This window comes from Lissotriton vulgaris, unplaced genomic scaffold (assembly GCF_964263255.1).
Source record: "Lissotriton vulgaris unplaced genomic scaffold, aLisVul1.2 SCAFFOLD_846, whole genome shotgun sequence".
In the NCBI taxonomy this organism is placed as follows: Eukaryota; Metazoa; Chordata; class Amphibia; order Caudata; family Salamandridae; genus Lissotriton; species Lissotriton vulgaris.
The window spans coordinates 695,226-713,841 of NW_028254755.1; the positions used below are offsets into that span (position 1 = coordinate 695,226).

General features: G+C 45.1%; 1 protein-coding gene across 1 annotated transcript in view; it reads left to right on the top strand.

Annotated features, from left to right (window-relative positions):
- LOC147659421 (cytochrome P450 2G1-like) overlaps nt 1–18,616 on the top strand; it is an 804,706-nt gene that overhangs the window by 655,872 nt on the left and 130,218 nt on the right. The gene's annotated exons all lie outside the window — the stretch shown is intronic.

An 18,616-nucleotide genomic window follows, 5' to 3' on the forward strand; every position in this document is an offset into this window, starting at 1 on the left:
CCAGGACCGGAATCAAGCATCCTAGGACCAGTTTCAGGCTATCAACCGTCTTCAGCCAGGATATCTTGACTCCAGTGGCTTAGTGAGCACGCGACCCACGCCTGGGCATACCCTTCCCACATAGGGTGAACTGCAAACCACACAAGATGATGGACGGAATGTTGCACAATGGCAAAACATTTGCCCCCAGTCACAGATCTGGGTATAATCCATTGTTATTTTGCTCACCAAGCTACCCCAGTTCAGACATGCCATATGCAAATCAGTCTTTACCCTGTGCCTATTGGGAACAGTCCAGCCCGAAATGCCAAGCCATGTCACCCAGGACCGGAATCAAGCATCCTAGGACAGGTTTCAGGCTATCAGCCGTCTTCAGCCAGGATAGCTTGACTCCAGTGGCTTAGTGAGCACGGGACCCACGTCTGGGCATACCCTTCCCACATAGGGAGAACTGCAAACCACACAAGATGGGCGGAATGTTGCACAAAGGCAAAACATTCGCCCCCAGTCACAGATCCGGGTTTAATCCAACGTTATTTTGCTCAGCAAGCCACCCCAGTTCAGATATGGCCATATGCAAATCAGTCTTGACCCTGTGCCTCATGGGAACAGTCCAGCCCGAACTGCCAAGCCATGTCTTCCCAGGACCGGAATCAAGCATCCTAGGACCGGTTTCAGGCTATCAGCCGTCTTCAGCCAGGATAGCTTGACTCCAGTGGCTTAGTGAGCACGGGACCCACGTCTGGGCATACCGTTCCCCCATAGGGTGAACTGCAAACCACAGAAGATGATGGACTGAATGTTGCAGAATGGCAAAACATTCGCCCCAGTCACAGACCTGGGTTTAATCCATCGTTATTTTGCTCACCAAGCCACCCCAGTTCAGACATGGCCGTATGCAAATCAGTCTTGACCCTGTGCCTCATGGGAACAGTCCAGCCCGAAATGCCAAGCCAGTCTTCCCAGGACCGGAATCAAGCATCCTAGGACCGTTTTCAGGCTATCAGCCATCTTCAGCCAGGATAGCTTGACTCCAGTGGCTTAGTGAGCACGGGACCCACGTCTGGGCATACCCTTCCCACATAGGGTGAACTGCAAACCACACAAGATGATGGACGGAATGTAGCACAATGGCAAAACATTCGCCCCCAGTCACAGATCTGGGTTTAATCCATCGTTATTTTGCTCACCAAGCCACCCCAGTTCAGACATGGCCATATGCAAATCAGTCTTGACCCTGTGCCTCATGGGAACAGTCCAGCCTGAACTGCCAAGCCATGTCTTCCCAGGACCGGAATTAAGTATCCTAGGACCGGTTTCAGGCTATCAGCCGTCTTCCTCCAGGATAGCTTGACTCCAGTGGCTTAGTGAGCACGGGACCCACATCTGGTCATACCCTTCCCACATAGGGTGAACTGCAAACCACACAAGATGATGGACGGAATGTTGCACAATGGCAAAACATTCGCCCCCAGTCAAAGATCTGGGTTTAATCCATCGTTATTTTGCTCACCAAGCCACTCCAGTTCAGACATGGCCATATGCAAATCAGTCTTGACCCTGTGCCTCATGGGAACAGTCCAGCCCGAACTGCCAAGCCATGTCTTCCCAGGACCGGAATCAAACATCCTAGGATCAGTTTCAGGCTTTCAGCCGTCTTCAGCCAGGATAGCTTGACTCCAGCGGCTTAGTGAGCATGGGACCCACGTCTGGGTCGGAAAATAACCTCCATATCAATCAAATCTGGCCATAATTCTAAATTAACCAGAAGGTTGTCTATCGGACTGGAGTGATCCCTGGAGCTAAATGTTGCAGCCTCTTGCGTATCTGACTTTGTGCGACTATTTGCTGCTCTTAACCTATGTTCTAGGGACAGAGCTTTTAACTGGAGCGCTGCTCTAGTCCACTTTTTAATAGGGGTGATGTCCAGTGAAGGAATTAGCCACTGGGCATCCTCCTCCTGGCTAAAATTTGAATCCTCACAAACTAGTGGTTCGAAAGTGCAATTAAAATCCCCTGCGATTATAATAATACAGAACCCTTTGTGGTGAGTTAAAAAGACATGTAATACATCTACTGTGTCAGACATTTTCCCACCTTGTAAACCCCTTGAGTAGACATTAATAAGAAGAGTGTCCTGAGTGTTGCCATTTGATAACTTAAGGGTGAGAATATCCAGAGATTCAATTATAATCTCCTCAGGATGGTATGGGACGGACTGCCTAATCCAAATTGACAACCCACCCTTTAGTCTACCTCTTTCTCCCTGTACAGCGGGTTTAAAGAAATTAGAATATCCCTCAAGAAACACCTTGTCCACTGCCCATGTTTCTTGTAAGAATATATTATCATGTTCTTCAATGAAAGTAGTCCACTCCGTTGAAAATGATTTACTTTTAAGCCCTGCCACATTCCAGGACACTATTTTTAGGACTGCTGATGGCATCATAGGTAAACTTTGTGTGAGACCAGTGGCGATGTTTAACAGAGGTGGTTGTATAACATTAATACTGGGAGGACTAATTCCAGCCAAATCTAAAACACCAAACTTTGCTAAACCTTATTCTGGAGGAGGTTAGGGACTTGAAAGCTTCACAAACTACTGAAATTGCAGCTCTGCATGCAAGTTTTGAAGATCGAGGAGACTGTGGCTCAGATTCCTGAGAGTTTAAAAGGGGAGGAAGTAAGGATCTCTCAGTTAGAGGATCAGGTATCAATACTGCAGGAAAAGTGTGCCACCTTTCAGAAACAAAATTCTTCAATTGAGGATAAACTGGATGAGTTGGAAAATCACTCCTGGAGCTCTAATCTCTGTATTGTTGGATCCAGAAGGGCTGGAGAGACAACATACAATTCAGTGGGCGTACACTTTTATTAAAACGCATGTTCTCCCTAAGAAATCTGGTGACCTTACACTCACAAGAGCTCATTACGTACCAGCTCATCAGCTCACAAATCAGAAATTCCCTCGCAGAATTCTCATGAATTTGACAGATTACCGGGTGAAATAACAAGTTCTTTCAAAGGCAATAAAGCAGAGAAAGTTCACTATTCGAGAGATCCCGCTCTGTCACATCTTTTTGGACATGTCAGAGGAAGGATTTGTAAAGATGCTTCACTTTTTCAAAGCAGAGGGAGCCCAGGCAATGATTGCTCAGCAATCTAAACTGAGAGTGCAGGTAAAGGGGCAGTTCCAAATGTTCTGTTAAGTCTCCGAGGCACAGGAATTATTGCAGCAAATCTTGAATATGTTTTTTTGAATTCTGAATGATTAGATTTTGGCTGTGTTTTGGTCTACTGGGGGCTAGTGATTATGCCCAAGGAATACCTTCCTGTTCCATGAGATATCAAGTGCAGGGATTGGTGGGCTCAGGTAGTGATTTCTTGCTATGCAATGTTGGCTGAATGAGCCTTAGCTTCTCAATGTGCTTATTATAGTGTATCCAGAAATTCCAAAATTAGATTATTGATAGCTTGGATTAATCCAGGTTTGAAAGTAGGATTTTAAGAAATGTTTTTCTATCCGGCATTGAGCATTAGTGAGTGCTGGTGTGGGCTCCTCTGGATTTCTGGTTCAAAAATATTTTGTCCCAGTGGAAATCAAATGAAACAGAAACATCAATAAAGCATATTATTCAATAGAATCAAATCAAAGTCAAACACCACCCTTAATTCCTTCCGAGAAATGGGTCTACTTTAATTGAATCATAATATTTGAATAAATCGATACATACAATGGAAAACAAATCCTAAATGGATATATTCTTTAAAAACAGGTGCAAAGAGGAGTGAAGTGATAGGTGTATAGGATGGATTGTGAAAAAGGACAGTGGTGCATACTTATATACATCAATCAGATAAACTATCCCAACAGTATTACTGTCCAATCATTAAATGTCAAGTCATAACATATTTACAGAAAAACATTCTCTGTCATATATCTCTGACATAAAAATACAGAAGTGTTGTTTCGACCCCTAAACGGAACAGCCAAATACACGCATTGTGGGCGAGGTCTTCATCAGAACAAAAGGTGAGGGTGGGGAGGGGTTTTGGCACCTACGGACAATGACATAAGATTATTTGGGTGGTGCGTGCATAAAAGAGAAAAGATTTTTATATACAAATGTCATGGTAATTTACCAGTAGAGACAGTTCTATTGATTCGGGCTGCATTTGAGAAAGGCTGGGCTCGAGGCTCCTACAAAAAGAGAGGAGACAGGATACTGGGACCTGTGTTCCTACAGCTACTGAGGGGTAACAAATATAAATTATATAAAGATTCCAAGACAACAAACTACTCAGACTTCTTAAAGATGATCGAGGTATTAAAAAAAAAGTAAGGGCCCAGGTTGATGAGTAACCTGTGGCTGAAAAAGGAAATACCTATGTCACAAAATAGCACTCTAAAATAGGTTGAGTTTTAAAGTGACATATTACATGCAAGGTGGCACATTTACAAAAAACAGTACCAGTGATGTGTGTAATTGCGTATAATAACTGCCTTGTCAACATTAATATACAATGTGCTTATAACCACCGTTATCAGCTTAAGGAAACCAAACTGTCAGCTTAAGAAGACAAACCCGGGCATCTGTATGTGACTCTGACAGGGTTACTTGTGTGAAAGGGAAAGCAGCAACTGGTTGTAAATACATGAATACATGCATTAGTGCGAGTTCATCTTTAGAAGGTATATTGCGCCTGATGGGGGCGGTATAAGCATGATATTTGGACTAGACTCCTGCTTAAGTTAAATAACCTTGTGACGCTTGAAAATAAATACTGCGTATGCTAGATGAGAATTATGAACGAAAGCACTAGTTGAATGCAAATACATTGAAAATATGTGCAATATGTTGCATCTCCGCTCTGTACAGATGCACCAAAATGTCAAGAACCGCGCTGTGTTGCATGCCCCAATTAAACTGGAAAAGTTTTAATTAGTAAAGTGATTGTCCCAAATAAACTTCCCGGGATGAGCAAGGTGAAAAAAGCACTTCATTTGTGCTTCAGTAAAAGCCATTATTTAAAAAACATACCAAAGATATGTGAAATGTATTACATCCCTGATCCCTTGTGAGTAAGGATGCATGAAATGTCACGAAGCGTGATGATTTTACTAGAAAAGTTGTTAACTAATGCTGTATGAATCATCCTCAAAACAGTGTAGTACATCATTTAAAAAAAAAGAGGGAGAGAAGACATTAAATCTCCTGATAATCAGGAGGGTGACTGGTTACATACCTCCCGGCTGCTGGCAAGAACAGTGATCTGCTAGCACCGTGAACTTGTCAGTTGAGAGATTCAAATACATGCTGGAGACGTGCACATTCTGCACGTTAAAGCATGACTTGCTATTTTACGACCCAGATCCTCCGGGGCATATTGCATCCACAATATATTACACATATTTTCAATCTATTTGCATTCAACTAGTGATTTCGTTCATAATTCTCATCTAGCACACACGGGGCCTCATTTATGAGGCTGTGCGTCACTTTTACGCCGCCGGTGCGTCACTTTTTGTGACGCACCAGTAGCGTAAAAAATGCGCCTTGTTGCGCCATATTTACAAAGTGACGCATCTAGGTAGATGCGTCACTTTGTAAACCCCTGCGCCACAGTATATCTGCGCCAGGTATAATGTATGCAAGGGGGGCGTATTGACGCAAGGAAGGGTCGTAAAAGTGACGCAGTGAAATCTATGAGATTTCACTGCGTCACTTTTAGGACACCGTTGCGCCAAATCTTGCGCCTGCCTCACAGCAGGCGTAAGACTGACACAGGCCCTTTCACATGGGGCTTGCCCAATGTGAAAGGTCGCATTGCTGGAGTTGCGTCACTTTTGTGACACACTCCAGCAATGCGTCACTTTTGCGCTTACAGTTACGTCAGAAATACTGACGTATCTGTAAGTCCTTGCGACATGATGCGTCATACATTAAATATGACGCAGCAGGAATGTCGCAAGGAGTGCGCACTGAGAAGTGACGCATCGCTGCTTTCACGCAGCGATGTGTCATTTCTCATAAATGAGGCCCCTTGTATTTATGCTCAAGCGTCACAAGGTTATTTAACTTAAACAGGAGTCTATTGCAAATATCTTGCTTAAACTGCCCCCATCAGGCGCGATATACCTTCTAAAGATGAACTCGCACTCATGCATGTATTCATGTTTTGAGAACCAGTTGTTGAATTCCCTTTCACACAAGTAACCCTGTCAGAGTTACATACAGATGCCCGGGTTTGTCTTCTTAAGCTGACAGTTTGGTTTCCTTAAGCTGATAACAGTGGTTATAAGCACATTGCATATTAATGGCTATTATATGCTATTACACACATCACTGGTACTGTTTTTTGTAAATGTGCCACCTTGCTCTGGCATGTAATATGTCGCTTTAAAACTCGACCTATTTTAGAGGGCTATTTTGTGACATAGATATTACCGTTTTCAGCCACAGGTTACTCATCAACCTGGGCCCTTACTTTTTGAATACCTCGATCATCTTTAAGAAGCCTGAGTAAGTTTGTTGTCTTGGAATCTTTATATAATTTATATTTGTTACCCCTCAGTAGCTCTAGGAACACAGGTCCTAGTATCCTGTCTCCTCTCTTTTACAGGAGCCTACAAGCCCAGCCTTTCTCAAATACAGCCTGAAGCAATAGAGCAGTCTCTACTGGTAACTCACCATGACATTTGCATATAAAAATCTTTTCTCTTTTATGCACACACCACCCAAATAATCTTATGTCATTGTCCGTAGGTGCCAAAACCCCTCCCCACCCTCACCTTTGTCCTGATGAAGACCCCACCCACAATGCATGAAATTGGCTGTTCTGTTTAGGGGTCGAAACGTCAACACAACTTTTTTGGTCAGACATAAATGACAGAGAATTTTTATCTGTAAATATGTTATGACTTGACATTTAATGATTGGACAGTAACACTGTCGGGATAGTTTATAATTATCTGATTGATGTATATATGTCTGCACCACTGTCCTTTTTCACAATCCTTCCGATACACCTATCACTTCACTCCCCTGTGCACCTGTTTTTAAAGAATATATCCATTTAGGATTTGTTTTCCATTGTATGTATTGATTTATTCAAATATTATGATTCAATTAAAGTAGACCCATTGCTTGGAAGGAATGAATGGTGGTGTTTGACTTTGATTAGATTCTATTGATTAATATACTTTATCGATTTTTTCTGTTTCATTTGATTTCCACTGGGACACAATCTTTTTGTACCAGAAATCCAGAGGAGCCCACACCAGCACTCACTAATGCTCAATGCCGGATAGAAAAACATTTCTACCCAGGCCCAGTGGCTTATGGTTCATCCCATTGTTATAACTCTGGATTTCTGGGCTGAAGTTCTGATGCAGCACTATTTTGTTTTGTTTTGATGATGTTTCCCTTTTTACTTTTTAGCATCCTGACGGGGTAGGAGGGGAAGATGTAGGATGCTCCATCTAGGCCCAAGGTTAGGGTGCCAGATTCCAAGGGGTGGGGAACCATGTTAGGTGTGAGTGTGATGGTGCACCACTCAGTGCAGCTTCAGGGAGTCAGGTCTGGGGAGGCACAAGGTAAGTGAAGGTAAGTGAAGTGAAAGGTAGGGGTGAAAAGCTTGTTAAAATATATCCAAGTATGCAGCTGTCTAGTTTAGGCATCAAGGGTGGTAGAGTAGAATGTGGGCCAACCACCAAAGGTACCTGCTCATTTTTTTATTGCAGGATAAATATGGGGCTAAAGAGCTGGATCTAGTTTTCATCTATGTGAAAGGCTATTATAGTGGTGGATTTATCCTGGTGTGCAGCTGTGGGAGGGAGATTAGTAAAGTAATATGTTTCCTTAAAGGCTATTTAAGAATAGACTATCAGTGTGAGTAGCTTCCTAAAAGTAGTTTCTTTTAATGCAAATGGCCTCAATAATACTAAGAAATTGCAGACAATAGAAAGCTGGATTCTAGCTGAAAACCCAGCTGTGATTTTGGTTCAGGTGACCCATATTCCGGCTGGGAAGCTGTCAGCATTCTCGATGTTTAAAAACTGGTCATCTTCCCAAGCTGCTCAATGTGGGATGGATATTTTTTCGGCAAAATGGCTGGGGGCTGAAGTGGTGAATCATGCCTCTGATAAAGAGGATCAGTGGTGCTGGGTGAGGTGGTCAGTATGGTCCAGGCTTGTAACAGTCACCTGGTTGTGTGCCCCAGTAGAAGATAATATTATGCCATATGAGAGCCTGTTTCAATCGCTATTGCAAAATCCTGGTGAATTGATAATCTGGGGTGGATTTACTTTCCTGCAGCACCCAAAACTGGACTTTTTGGTTCAGGCAAAAAAACAGACAAACCCAAAATCCTCGAAAGTCATTAGGAATTTCCTGGAAATACTTGCTTTATCTGAACCCTAGAGGGCAGCTTGTCCTACCAAAATCTCATACACCTGCTTCTCAGGGAGATTCCGCAGCTCTTCACATATAGATTTTTTTTAATCTACTGAGCCCTGAATTACAAATCCCAAAGTTCGATAGCAAATGGGTTTTAAGATCATGTCATGATTATTTTTGAGACAGTAGTGGGTAAACCCCCAGTGTGCCCTAGATGAGGGGATGAGATAATTTTTGATGTTTAATGATAAGACTGCACCACCGGGCATTGTATGGTATGCTATTAATGCACTCATTAGAGGAAGAGTAACAAGCAAGGATGCAGAAATTAGCTTAAAAGCCAAAAAACAAAAACAAATTTTATAACAAAAGGTACAGCAGAGCCAGGATAGTTTTTTGAAGATTTCACCCAGGGCTAATAAAAAAGCTTTCAACATTGCTAGCCAAGCATTGAGCGAAGCATATTATGCAAAGTGCCCGTTGCTGAGCTGGGCCCATTCTCAAATAATTTATGAGGAAAGCAACTTTACTGGGAAATTTCTAGCCTGGCAGGCATGTGAACAAGCTGCCAAGAACAGGATAAATGTTTTGAATTGTTCAACCTCGGAATTACGAGTCTGGAACCAGAGAAGGTGGGAGAAATTATGTTAGAGCATTATGGACAGATTTATGCTCAAAAGCAGATGATGGAACTGCTCTCCCTGGGTAGATTCTTAACAGACTGCAATATTCCAACATTATGTACAGAGGAGGGGGCTGACATGTCTCAACCCTTTCTGAAGAGGATTTGATAGAGGTAATCAAGAATCTTCTGAATGGGGGGCATGAATAGCCGACACCCAAGATGGCCGCAGAGAAGTGAAGCTCCAAGCTTCCAGTAGCTGAATTTCCCCCAAAACGCCATTAAATTATCTGGATAGCCCTTAAAAACCATCGACCTGGGTGCTCAGAAAGTTACAGAGTCATCCGGCCCCCCAACAGCGGAGATCCGCCAGCTCTGGCCCGAGAAAACCAAACTGCGATGCCGGACCGGAACCGCGAGGACGCTGTGGCTGTGACGATGTCCAGAGCTGCTCTACGCGACCTCCACTGCCGTGAGGGCCTACGGGCGCGCTCTGGCATTCTGCTCTTGGTGCTACGGCCCTGCTGCGGAGGGGGACATATCTTGGTCCTGGTGAATCCCCATCTGCTCTTTGTCGGCAGGGCTGGACGGCGGACGTTGCTCTGTGCCGGTTGGGCATGAAAATACTTGGTGAGAGGCGGGTACCATTTATCGGCCTCCGAGGCTGCAGTGGAGGTTGGGAGCAGTGGACACGGCCTCCCCCCTTCCACTGGAAAAAAAGATCGCCTGTGATAATTTGGGACATTTGGCATTAATACACGTCAGGCCCGCCATTGTGCGGCAGCGCAGTGCCACTCCCCCATCCGGGCTGAGAAATTAATTTCCAGTCGACCATTGGGTGAATGAAGAACAAATGCAATAGAGCAACAGTTAATAGATCCAAGCCTTTGGGATCAGCTAGCCCCACTTCAGGGAGAGGACTGGGACCTGTACACCCGGGTTGGTGGCTTTTATTGCCCCAGAAACATGGAGGAACTACATGATAGCGGTGAAGGGTGAGCACGTCACTCTTTGTCTCCCATGACGTGTTACTGTTCCATTGGGGGGTCAGAGAGAAGACAGAGCACCTGGATTTTTTTCTAATCATTGTAGGTATTGGCCCCCCAGTATATGCGCCCGCTATCCCCTCATCCAACATAATGGCTTTCAACAGAGGCTCAAGGCAATCCAGCCTGCTGAAACTATCCAAATTTTCCCACTCTAAAGCTGATGCAGCAGGGGAAAAGCAAGTTGAGACCGAACTGAAGCAACACTCCGCCACAGAGAGCCCGTCTCTCACCGACGTTATGGAGGCCATTCAAGGGGTTCACTTGGTGCTGGAGCAAAAGATAGACATGGTGATGACAGAGGTCACCCTCATACGTGTGAATCTTCGTAAAATGGGCGATAGAGTTAAGGAGACCGAAGATTCAGTGAAATTATTTCAGACCTTGACTAAGTCCCTCAAATTATCGGTCAAGCGATTACAGGCCCAGGCTTTTTAGGCTAAATTGGAGGACTATGAAGGGCGTGCACGAAGAAACAATGTCCGAATTTTGGGGGTTCCCAAAAGGTCAGAAGGGAAAGCCGTGGATCTGTTCATTGAAGAATTAATACAGAAGCACCTACAGCCTCGGACTCTTTCAAAATACTTCTCTGTGGAATGGGCTCATCATGTGCCGGGGGGACCCCCAAAACCAAGCACCCCTCCACGGCCCCTGCTCGCGAGGATATTTAATTTTTATGACAGAGATGTTATCCTACGGCACGGGCAGCCCCGCCATTTAAATTTTAAAACTCTACTATCACATTCTTTTCAGACTTTACCTACAAGGTACAACAAAGACACAGATTTTTTCTCGAAGTAAAGCGGGCACTTCATGATCACAACCTAAAATATGCTATGCTTTTTCTGGCCAAGTTCAGGGTACTCGCCGAGGGGAAATCGTGGTTTTTCCAAACGCCGAAGGAGACCTGGGATTGGCTTGAAGGTTGTCGCTCCTCCAATCCTCGAAAGTGATCATCCCAGAGTCATGGGGGGAGTCCGGACAGTCACCCAGAACGTACTGATAGAAATAAGGATAACTGACTAATGGTCCAATTTTCCTGCAGTAAAGACCCAATTTGCCTGCCAAACTTGAGCTGAACCTTGGCCAAGCAGCAGTCATGATGAGTATTGACTGGTCTTATGGGGGTGGGTGGTCCATTCATATTACCGGATACAGAATTAGGGGTGGCAAATCTCCCTACCTGGTAGTGCGGTCAGAACTAATGGAACGGCTGGGGATGTCACTGGCGCACTGTCTAGAACCACTGTTTGGGGGCAGAGCTGCGGAAGTGAAATATTTGGTAGCTATGTAGAAACTGTCTCTTGTATGGTTATGTTTAGGGGCTCTTGCACAAGTTAACTCGAAGGTTTGGTAACGTAGCCTTTTGCGTGGTTCGGCTGTGTAGCAGTTCCCTCTGTAGAGTAGAATTGAATTGGGTTTACAGGAGCTCTGCAAAATTGGCGGGTGGGCAGTTTTGAGCCGACGTTGCAGGGAGGCAGGGTGGGGGTGGGATCCAGGGTGAGTTAATGGGTGCTGTTGCATTTTTGATGTGTGTTTATGGTTTTGTGATGTGCTTTTTGTGCGGTGAGTCTACTGTTGTCGCATTCAAAGGTATTTGGGTCGTTAATAATGTACGTAATAATTTTTTTTGCAGTGTCTTATTGTGTGTTTGGTGCAGTCCGATTGAGATGTTGCTTTTAAAGTCACTCGGGTCACTAAAAGCCAACTCAAGAATTTTCCATGGACGAAATTGTTTTGTATTCACCTTTGTGTCTTGTGGTAAAGGGTTGTATTGGTATTTATTACTGTTCCATTGCCCATGTGGGAAGCAGGGCCCTTAGCCATCTTGACAGATGAGTGTTGACTGCAATACAACTCCACCACTGGGTCTCCTCAAATTAGTTTTGTGGACTGTGAATGGACTAGGAGACCGAATTAAGAGGGGGATAGTATTACAATACCTAAAACGCCATGTTCCCTGAGCTAGTACTACTTATAAAAACACATATCCAGGGTATCTCCTATTGAACACTTAACAGATTGGGTTATAAGTTGATAGCTGATGCAGGTTACGCCTGGGGATCCGGGGGGGGGGGGGCATCCTGGTACGGAGTTCTTTATATTTACCCCCCAAAATACATTCATCCACTTTGATTGACCTAGGTCCACATATGGTGGGCCTGCCCGAGGGTGACATATTGATGGTGACTGTAATGCGGCCTTGAGTGGTGAACTTGATCGCCTACCACCTAGGCAAGGGGAACCACTTGGGAAGCTATTGGCAGATTTTCTGGGGGTCACAGGACTGATAGATGTATGGCAAGTACGCCACCCTTCCCCTAGACAGTGCACCTTCAAAGTCAAAGAAACTTGTTGAGCACACAAATCACCTTAAGGTCTCAGGGCGCTTGCGGGACTCAATCAATCAATCAATCAATCATAGCACTTGTATAGCGCACTACTCACCCGGGGGGGTCTCAAGGCGCTTGGGGGAAGGGGTCCGCTACTGCTCGAACAGTAGGACTGAAGGTCATATCTATTCATCATTATTTCTGATCAAATAGCCAAGTTTTTAATTCTTTACGGAAATGTTTGTGTTATACAATGGAGAGAAGATGGGATGGAAGCTTATTCAAGAGATGGTGGGGGGGCAAGAAAGGAAAAGGATCATCCCCCACTTCATACAGTGCGGATTCGAAGTGAGGTAAGGAGAGATTTTGAACTAGATCTTAACAGTCTTCCTGGCTGGTACCTGTTAAGCTTTTTCGCTAGATAACAGGGTCCGGTTCCATATATGATCTTATGAGTGAGGCATTTGATTTTAAAATGCCTCTCTTTCTTACCGGAAGCCAGTGGAGGGACCTCAGGCTGGGGGCTGAAGGAAATCTAGATGGCAGATTCAAAATAAGTCTGGCAGCGGTGTTCTGCAGGATCTGCAGTTTGGAAAAAAGATCTTCGTTTAGGGTAGCCAGCAAAGCATTCCCAAAATCCAATCAGCTTACAATTAGACCCTGCACCAGAGTTATCCTGGCTTCAATAGGTATCCATTAAAAAAAATACGTAATTTCCGCAGGATGCCATAGCAGGTGCCTAATACAAGGGTGACATGGGTTTTCATGGATAGTTTATTATCGATGGTTATTCCAAGATTATGCACAGCTTGTTTTGGGGATGGGCATAAGCCCAATTCCTGTGGCCACCAATTGTTGAACTAATATTCTTCCACCCTGCCAAACAAGATGATCTCCGTTTTACTGCCTTTGAGCTGTAGTTTGTTATTGCCCATCCATTTGTTAATATGGATCATACAGTTTTTAAATCAGATCATTGTGTCTGCAGGGTCGGGACCAAACATGATCAACAGCTGAGTGTCATCAGCGTAGGACACAGCCTCAAAACAATAGCACCTGATTACCCTGGCCAAAGGTGTTACATAGAGGTTAAAAAGCATAGGGCTTAAGATGGATCCCTGGTGAACTCCTATGCTTATTGGCCTACTCCATGAGGCCAGGGTATCTATATGTACAGTGGTTGAACGGTTCTTTAGAAAGTTTTTGAACCAGACCAGGGCTTTGTCACTGACTCCCACCTCCCAGAGCCGCTGTTCTAAAATGCTGTGGGAGATGGTGTTGAAAGCAGACGAAAGGTCCAAAAGGACCAGCATAGCGGATTCTCTTTTGTCCAGGGCCAGCCTGATATTTTCAACAATCTCTACTACTGCCATTTCGGTACTATGTGCCAACCCGAAACCAGATTGCGATGGATAAAGGAATCCATGATTTTCCGGGTGGGCAGTAAGTTGTTTGTTTACCAGGGATTCCAGCACCTTCCCAAAGTAAGGCAGTAGCGAGATAGGGTGATAGTTAACTGGTACCCTCGGATCTGAGTTTGGCTTTTTCAAGATGGGCTTGACTTGAGCTGTTTTCCATCTGGTTGGGACCATAGCTTGATCTAGTGACATGTGAAAGATCTCTGTAAGACTAGATGTTAACAGGGGTGCTATTTTAGCAGACAAATGGGGTGGAAGAGGATCTGCTGGGGAACCTGATTTGATCTTTGATACAGCCGCTGATACTTGTTCACAAGTCACCGCTTTGAAAGCCGTCAGCAATGGCAAAGTAGGATGGCTATTTCCGACTGGGTGAAGATTAGTGTTCTTAAGGTTATCTTGAGGGAAAGACCTATATATGACTTTGACCTTTTCATCAAAGAAGGAGGACACTGTGTCAACCCATTCTTGTTTGGGGGAGAACACGCTGTTCAGCGTGAGGGGTGGCAAACTCCTTCAAAATTTTGTAGAGCTCTTTATTGGAGTTTGTGGCATTAATAATCCTGTCAGTTAAATACAGCATTTTGGCCTGTTTGGTCTTATTTAAATAGATATGGTGAATCTGCTTATATCTTGTACAGTCTTGAATAGTTTTAAATTTGCTCCATTGACGTTCTGCCGTCCTACTGGAGAGTTTGTAAATTTTCAATTCCGACGTGAACCATGGTTGTCATCCACTCAGATTATCTCTTCTGGAAAGCCATCCACCTTCCCAAGTTAAACGAGATCTCCTTCCTCCCCAGGGGTATCTCTGACCACTCTCTCATTATGGCTCAATACAGTGGCACTGCAAACAAAACAGGTGATGGACCGAATGTGGATCAATGTCACACATTCATCCCAGTCAAAAGATCTGGGCCCAAATCCATCATTTTTTTGCACTCCACACCACCCTGGGTTAGACAATGGCGATATGCAAATCAGCTCTGACCCTGTGCCCCATGGGAACAGTCCAGTCCGAACTACAAAAGCCATGTCCTTCCCAGAACGGAATCAAGCATCCGAGGACCGGACTGGTTTCGAGGTAACACCTCTCATCAGCCCGGCTAGCTTGACTCCAGTGGTGTGGAGTGCCTGGGACCCACGTCTGAGCATCCCCAGCGCACTTATGGCGGTATTGCAAACAAAACAGGTGATGGACCGAATGTGGATCAATGTCACACATTCATCCCAGTCAAAAGATCTGGGCCCAAATCCATCGTTTTTTTTTGCACTCCACACCACCCTGGGTTAGACAATGGTGATATGCAAATCAGCTCTGACCCTGTGCCCCATGGGAACAGTCCAGTCCGAACTACAAAAGCCATGTCCTTCCCAGAACGGAATCAAGCATCCGAGGACCGGACCGGTTTCGAGGTAACACCTCTCATCAGCCCGGCTAGCTTGACTCCAGTGGTGTGGAGTGCCTGGGACCCACGTCTGAGCATCCCCAGCGCACTTATGGCGGTATTGCAAACAAAACAGGTGATGGACCGAATGTGGATCAATGTCACACATTCATCCCAGTCAAAAGATCTGGGCCCAAATCCATCGTTTTTTTGCACTCCACACCACCCTGGGTTAGACAATGGCGATATGCAAATCAGCTCTGACCCTGTGCCCCATGGGAACAGTCCAGTCCGAACTACAAAAGCCATGTCCTTCCCAGAACGGAATCAAGCATCCGAGGACCGGACCGGTTTCGAGGTAACACCTCTCATCAGCCCGGCTAGCTTGACTCCAGTGGTGTGGAGTGCCTGGGACCCACGTCTGAGCATCCCCAGCGCACTTATGGCGGTATTGCAAACAAAACAGGTGATGGACCGAATGTGGATCAATGTCACACATTCATCCCAGTCAAAAGATCTGGGCCCAAATCCATCGTTTTTTTGCACTCCACACCACCCTGGGTTAGACAATGGCGATATGCAAATCAGCTCTGACCCTGTGCCCCATGGGAACAGTCCAGTCCAAACTACAAAAGCCATGTCCTTCCCAGAACGGAATCAAGCATCCGAGGACCGGATTGGTTTCGAGGTAACACCTCTCATCAGCCCGGCTAGCTTGACTCCAGTGGTGTGGAGTGCCTGGGACCCACGTCTGAGCATCCCCAGCGCACTTATGGCGGTATTGCAAACAAAACAGGTGATGGACCGAATGTGGATCAATGTCACACATTCATCCCAGTCAAAAGATCTGGGCCCAAATCCATCGTTTTTTTGCACTCCACACCACCCTGGGTTAGACAATGGCGATATGCAAATCAGCTCTGACCCTGTGCCCCATGGGAACAGTCCAGTCCGAACTACAAAAGCCATGTCCTTCCCAGAACGGAATCAAGCATCCGAGGACCGGACCGGTTTCGAGGTAACACCTCTCATCAGCCCAGCTAGCTTGACTCCAGTGGTGTGGAGTGCCTGGGACCCACGTCTGAGCATCCCCAGCGCACTTATGGCGGTATTGCAAACAAAACAGGTGATGGACCGAATGTGGATCAATGTCACACATTCATCCCAGTCAAAAGATCTGGGCCCAAATCCATCGTTTTTTTGCACTCCACACCACCCTGGGTTAGACAATGGCGATATGCAAATCAGCTCTGACCCTGTGCCCCATGGGAACAGTCCAGTCCGAACTACAAAAGCCATGTCCTTCCCAGAACGGAATCAAGCATCCGAGGACCGGACCGGTTTCGAGGTAACACCTCTCATCAGCCCGGCTAGCTTGACTCCAGTGGTGTGGAGTGCCTGGCACGCCACCACCCACTTGTCAAGAAATGGTCCTCAACCTGTGGTACATTACCGTGCCAGCGATACGAGACAAATTGAGAGAGGCCACCAAACATTATTTTGAGGAAAACAATGGCTCTGTCAAGTCAGATGTAATGCTCTGGAAGGCATACAAGACAGTGATCCAGGGTTGCGGGGTGGCGGCAGTGGTGAGCCACAAGAAAGAAAAACGTAAACAGCTGGAGGACATCGAGTGGGAGGTGGCCCTTCTCCAACACAAATTGAGTGGCATCTGCATCACTAGACACCTCACATAAACTAGCTGTAAAACAAAAAGAATATAGAGATATCGCAGAAGATACAGCCAGGGTACAATACCGGGCCACTAAACACTGTGTGAATGACATTGGTGGCAAAGCCAGTCAGTTGTTGGCATGGCTTGATAGGCAAGAATTAGCCAACAGGCGGGTAGCTGAAATTGTACATCCGAATGGCGTAAGACATCACAATAGATTCGGGATTGCAGAGGCATTCATTAACCATTTTGAGCATGTTTATGTCCCCTCGTCTGCGTCTACCCAGGAAGAGGCGGCCAAAATACTCTCCACTCTGCCCCTGCTGGAGTTAGATCCTCAGGACGTAACAGAGCTTGATGCAGCCTTGACTCCTGAGGAGGTATCTAAGGCGATCAGCGCACTACAATCTGGAAAAGCCATGGGCCTGAGTGGCCTTCCAATTGAACTCTACAAAACTGTCACCTCAGTGATTGCTCTGTTTCTTGTTCGAATGTACGACGAGAGTGTTGATCGAGGGATTCTGCCTGAAGCACAGAGATTAGCAAATATTGTCATCATACATAAAAAGGGGAAGCCCCAGGAACAATGCTGCTCATACAGACCTATCTCTCTCCTAGATCCGGAGGTCAAGCTATTAGCCAAAATTCAGGCTCTCCATCTCTCGCCATTTCTCCACAAACTGATACACCTGGACCAGTCTGGCTTTATGCCTGCTAGAACACCGCGCTTAATCTCCGTCGCCTCTTTGGGGTGCTGGGCAGGGCCTCTACCATACAAGAGGATTCAGTGATTATGTCTTTAGATGCCAAGATGGCTTTCGATATGATAGAATGGCCCTTCCTGTTTGCCTCACTCGAGTGATACAGATTTGGTGGTCAGTTTTTATCCTGGGTAGGTTTACTCTATTCAAAACCCCTTGCCCGGATTACCGTTAACGGTGGCAGGCCAGCAATCTTTGAGTTGGGGAAGGGTACGAGACAGGGCTGTCCCTTGTCACCATTGCTGTTTGCTTTGGGTCTGGAACCTTTAGCTCTATGGATTAGGGGTAATCCCCTTATTTGAGTACTTAATTGGTCACCGGAGTGGTCAGATAGTTGAGCGGAAACGTTTATGTTCCTTTTTAATAGACTGCTAAATTAAATGTCCGACCCTATACAGGACCTTAAAATTATGATACTTCAAGGACCTAGGTAGCTTTGGTCCCAGTAAACGGTATTGGAAACTATAGGACCCTCAAAATTAAATTGAATATGTGCCAAAAGAGTGGTAACTAATTGTAAATCTTGAGTGAGTCTTGGTATTTTTTGTAAAGATAATTTTTTGGTTTAATCACTTGCGGTGTATGTGTAAATGTAATAATGATGTATATGTTGTACATATAAGTGTATTTGTATATAACTGCTTTCATGTACTGAAAGAAAAGAAAAAGGAAAAAAAAGATCTCTGATGTATGAAATGTCAAACAAAAAAAAGGTTTGAAGTAAAAATATAAAGAATTTGTTGCCCAAAGTCAATAAAAAGGACTGTTGTAGGCCAAAAAGAATAGTTGTGATCTATGATATTCAGAGGTATCTGTCTTTATAACTGTATTAGTATATGATTCCAGCCTCTGAAATTCCTAAATTGAATCACCCCCTTGTTGTATATCCATCCTTTATAAAATTATGGCACTTCCCCGTTTTCTCTATGCTTTACAGAACGCGCCATATTTAGTTCCACCTCAATATTTTCAGT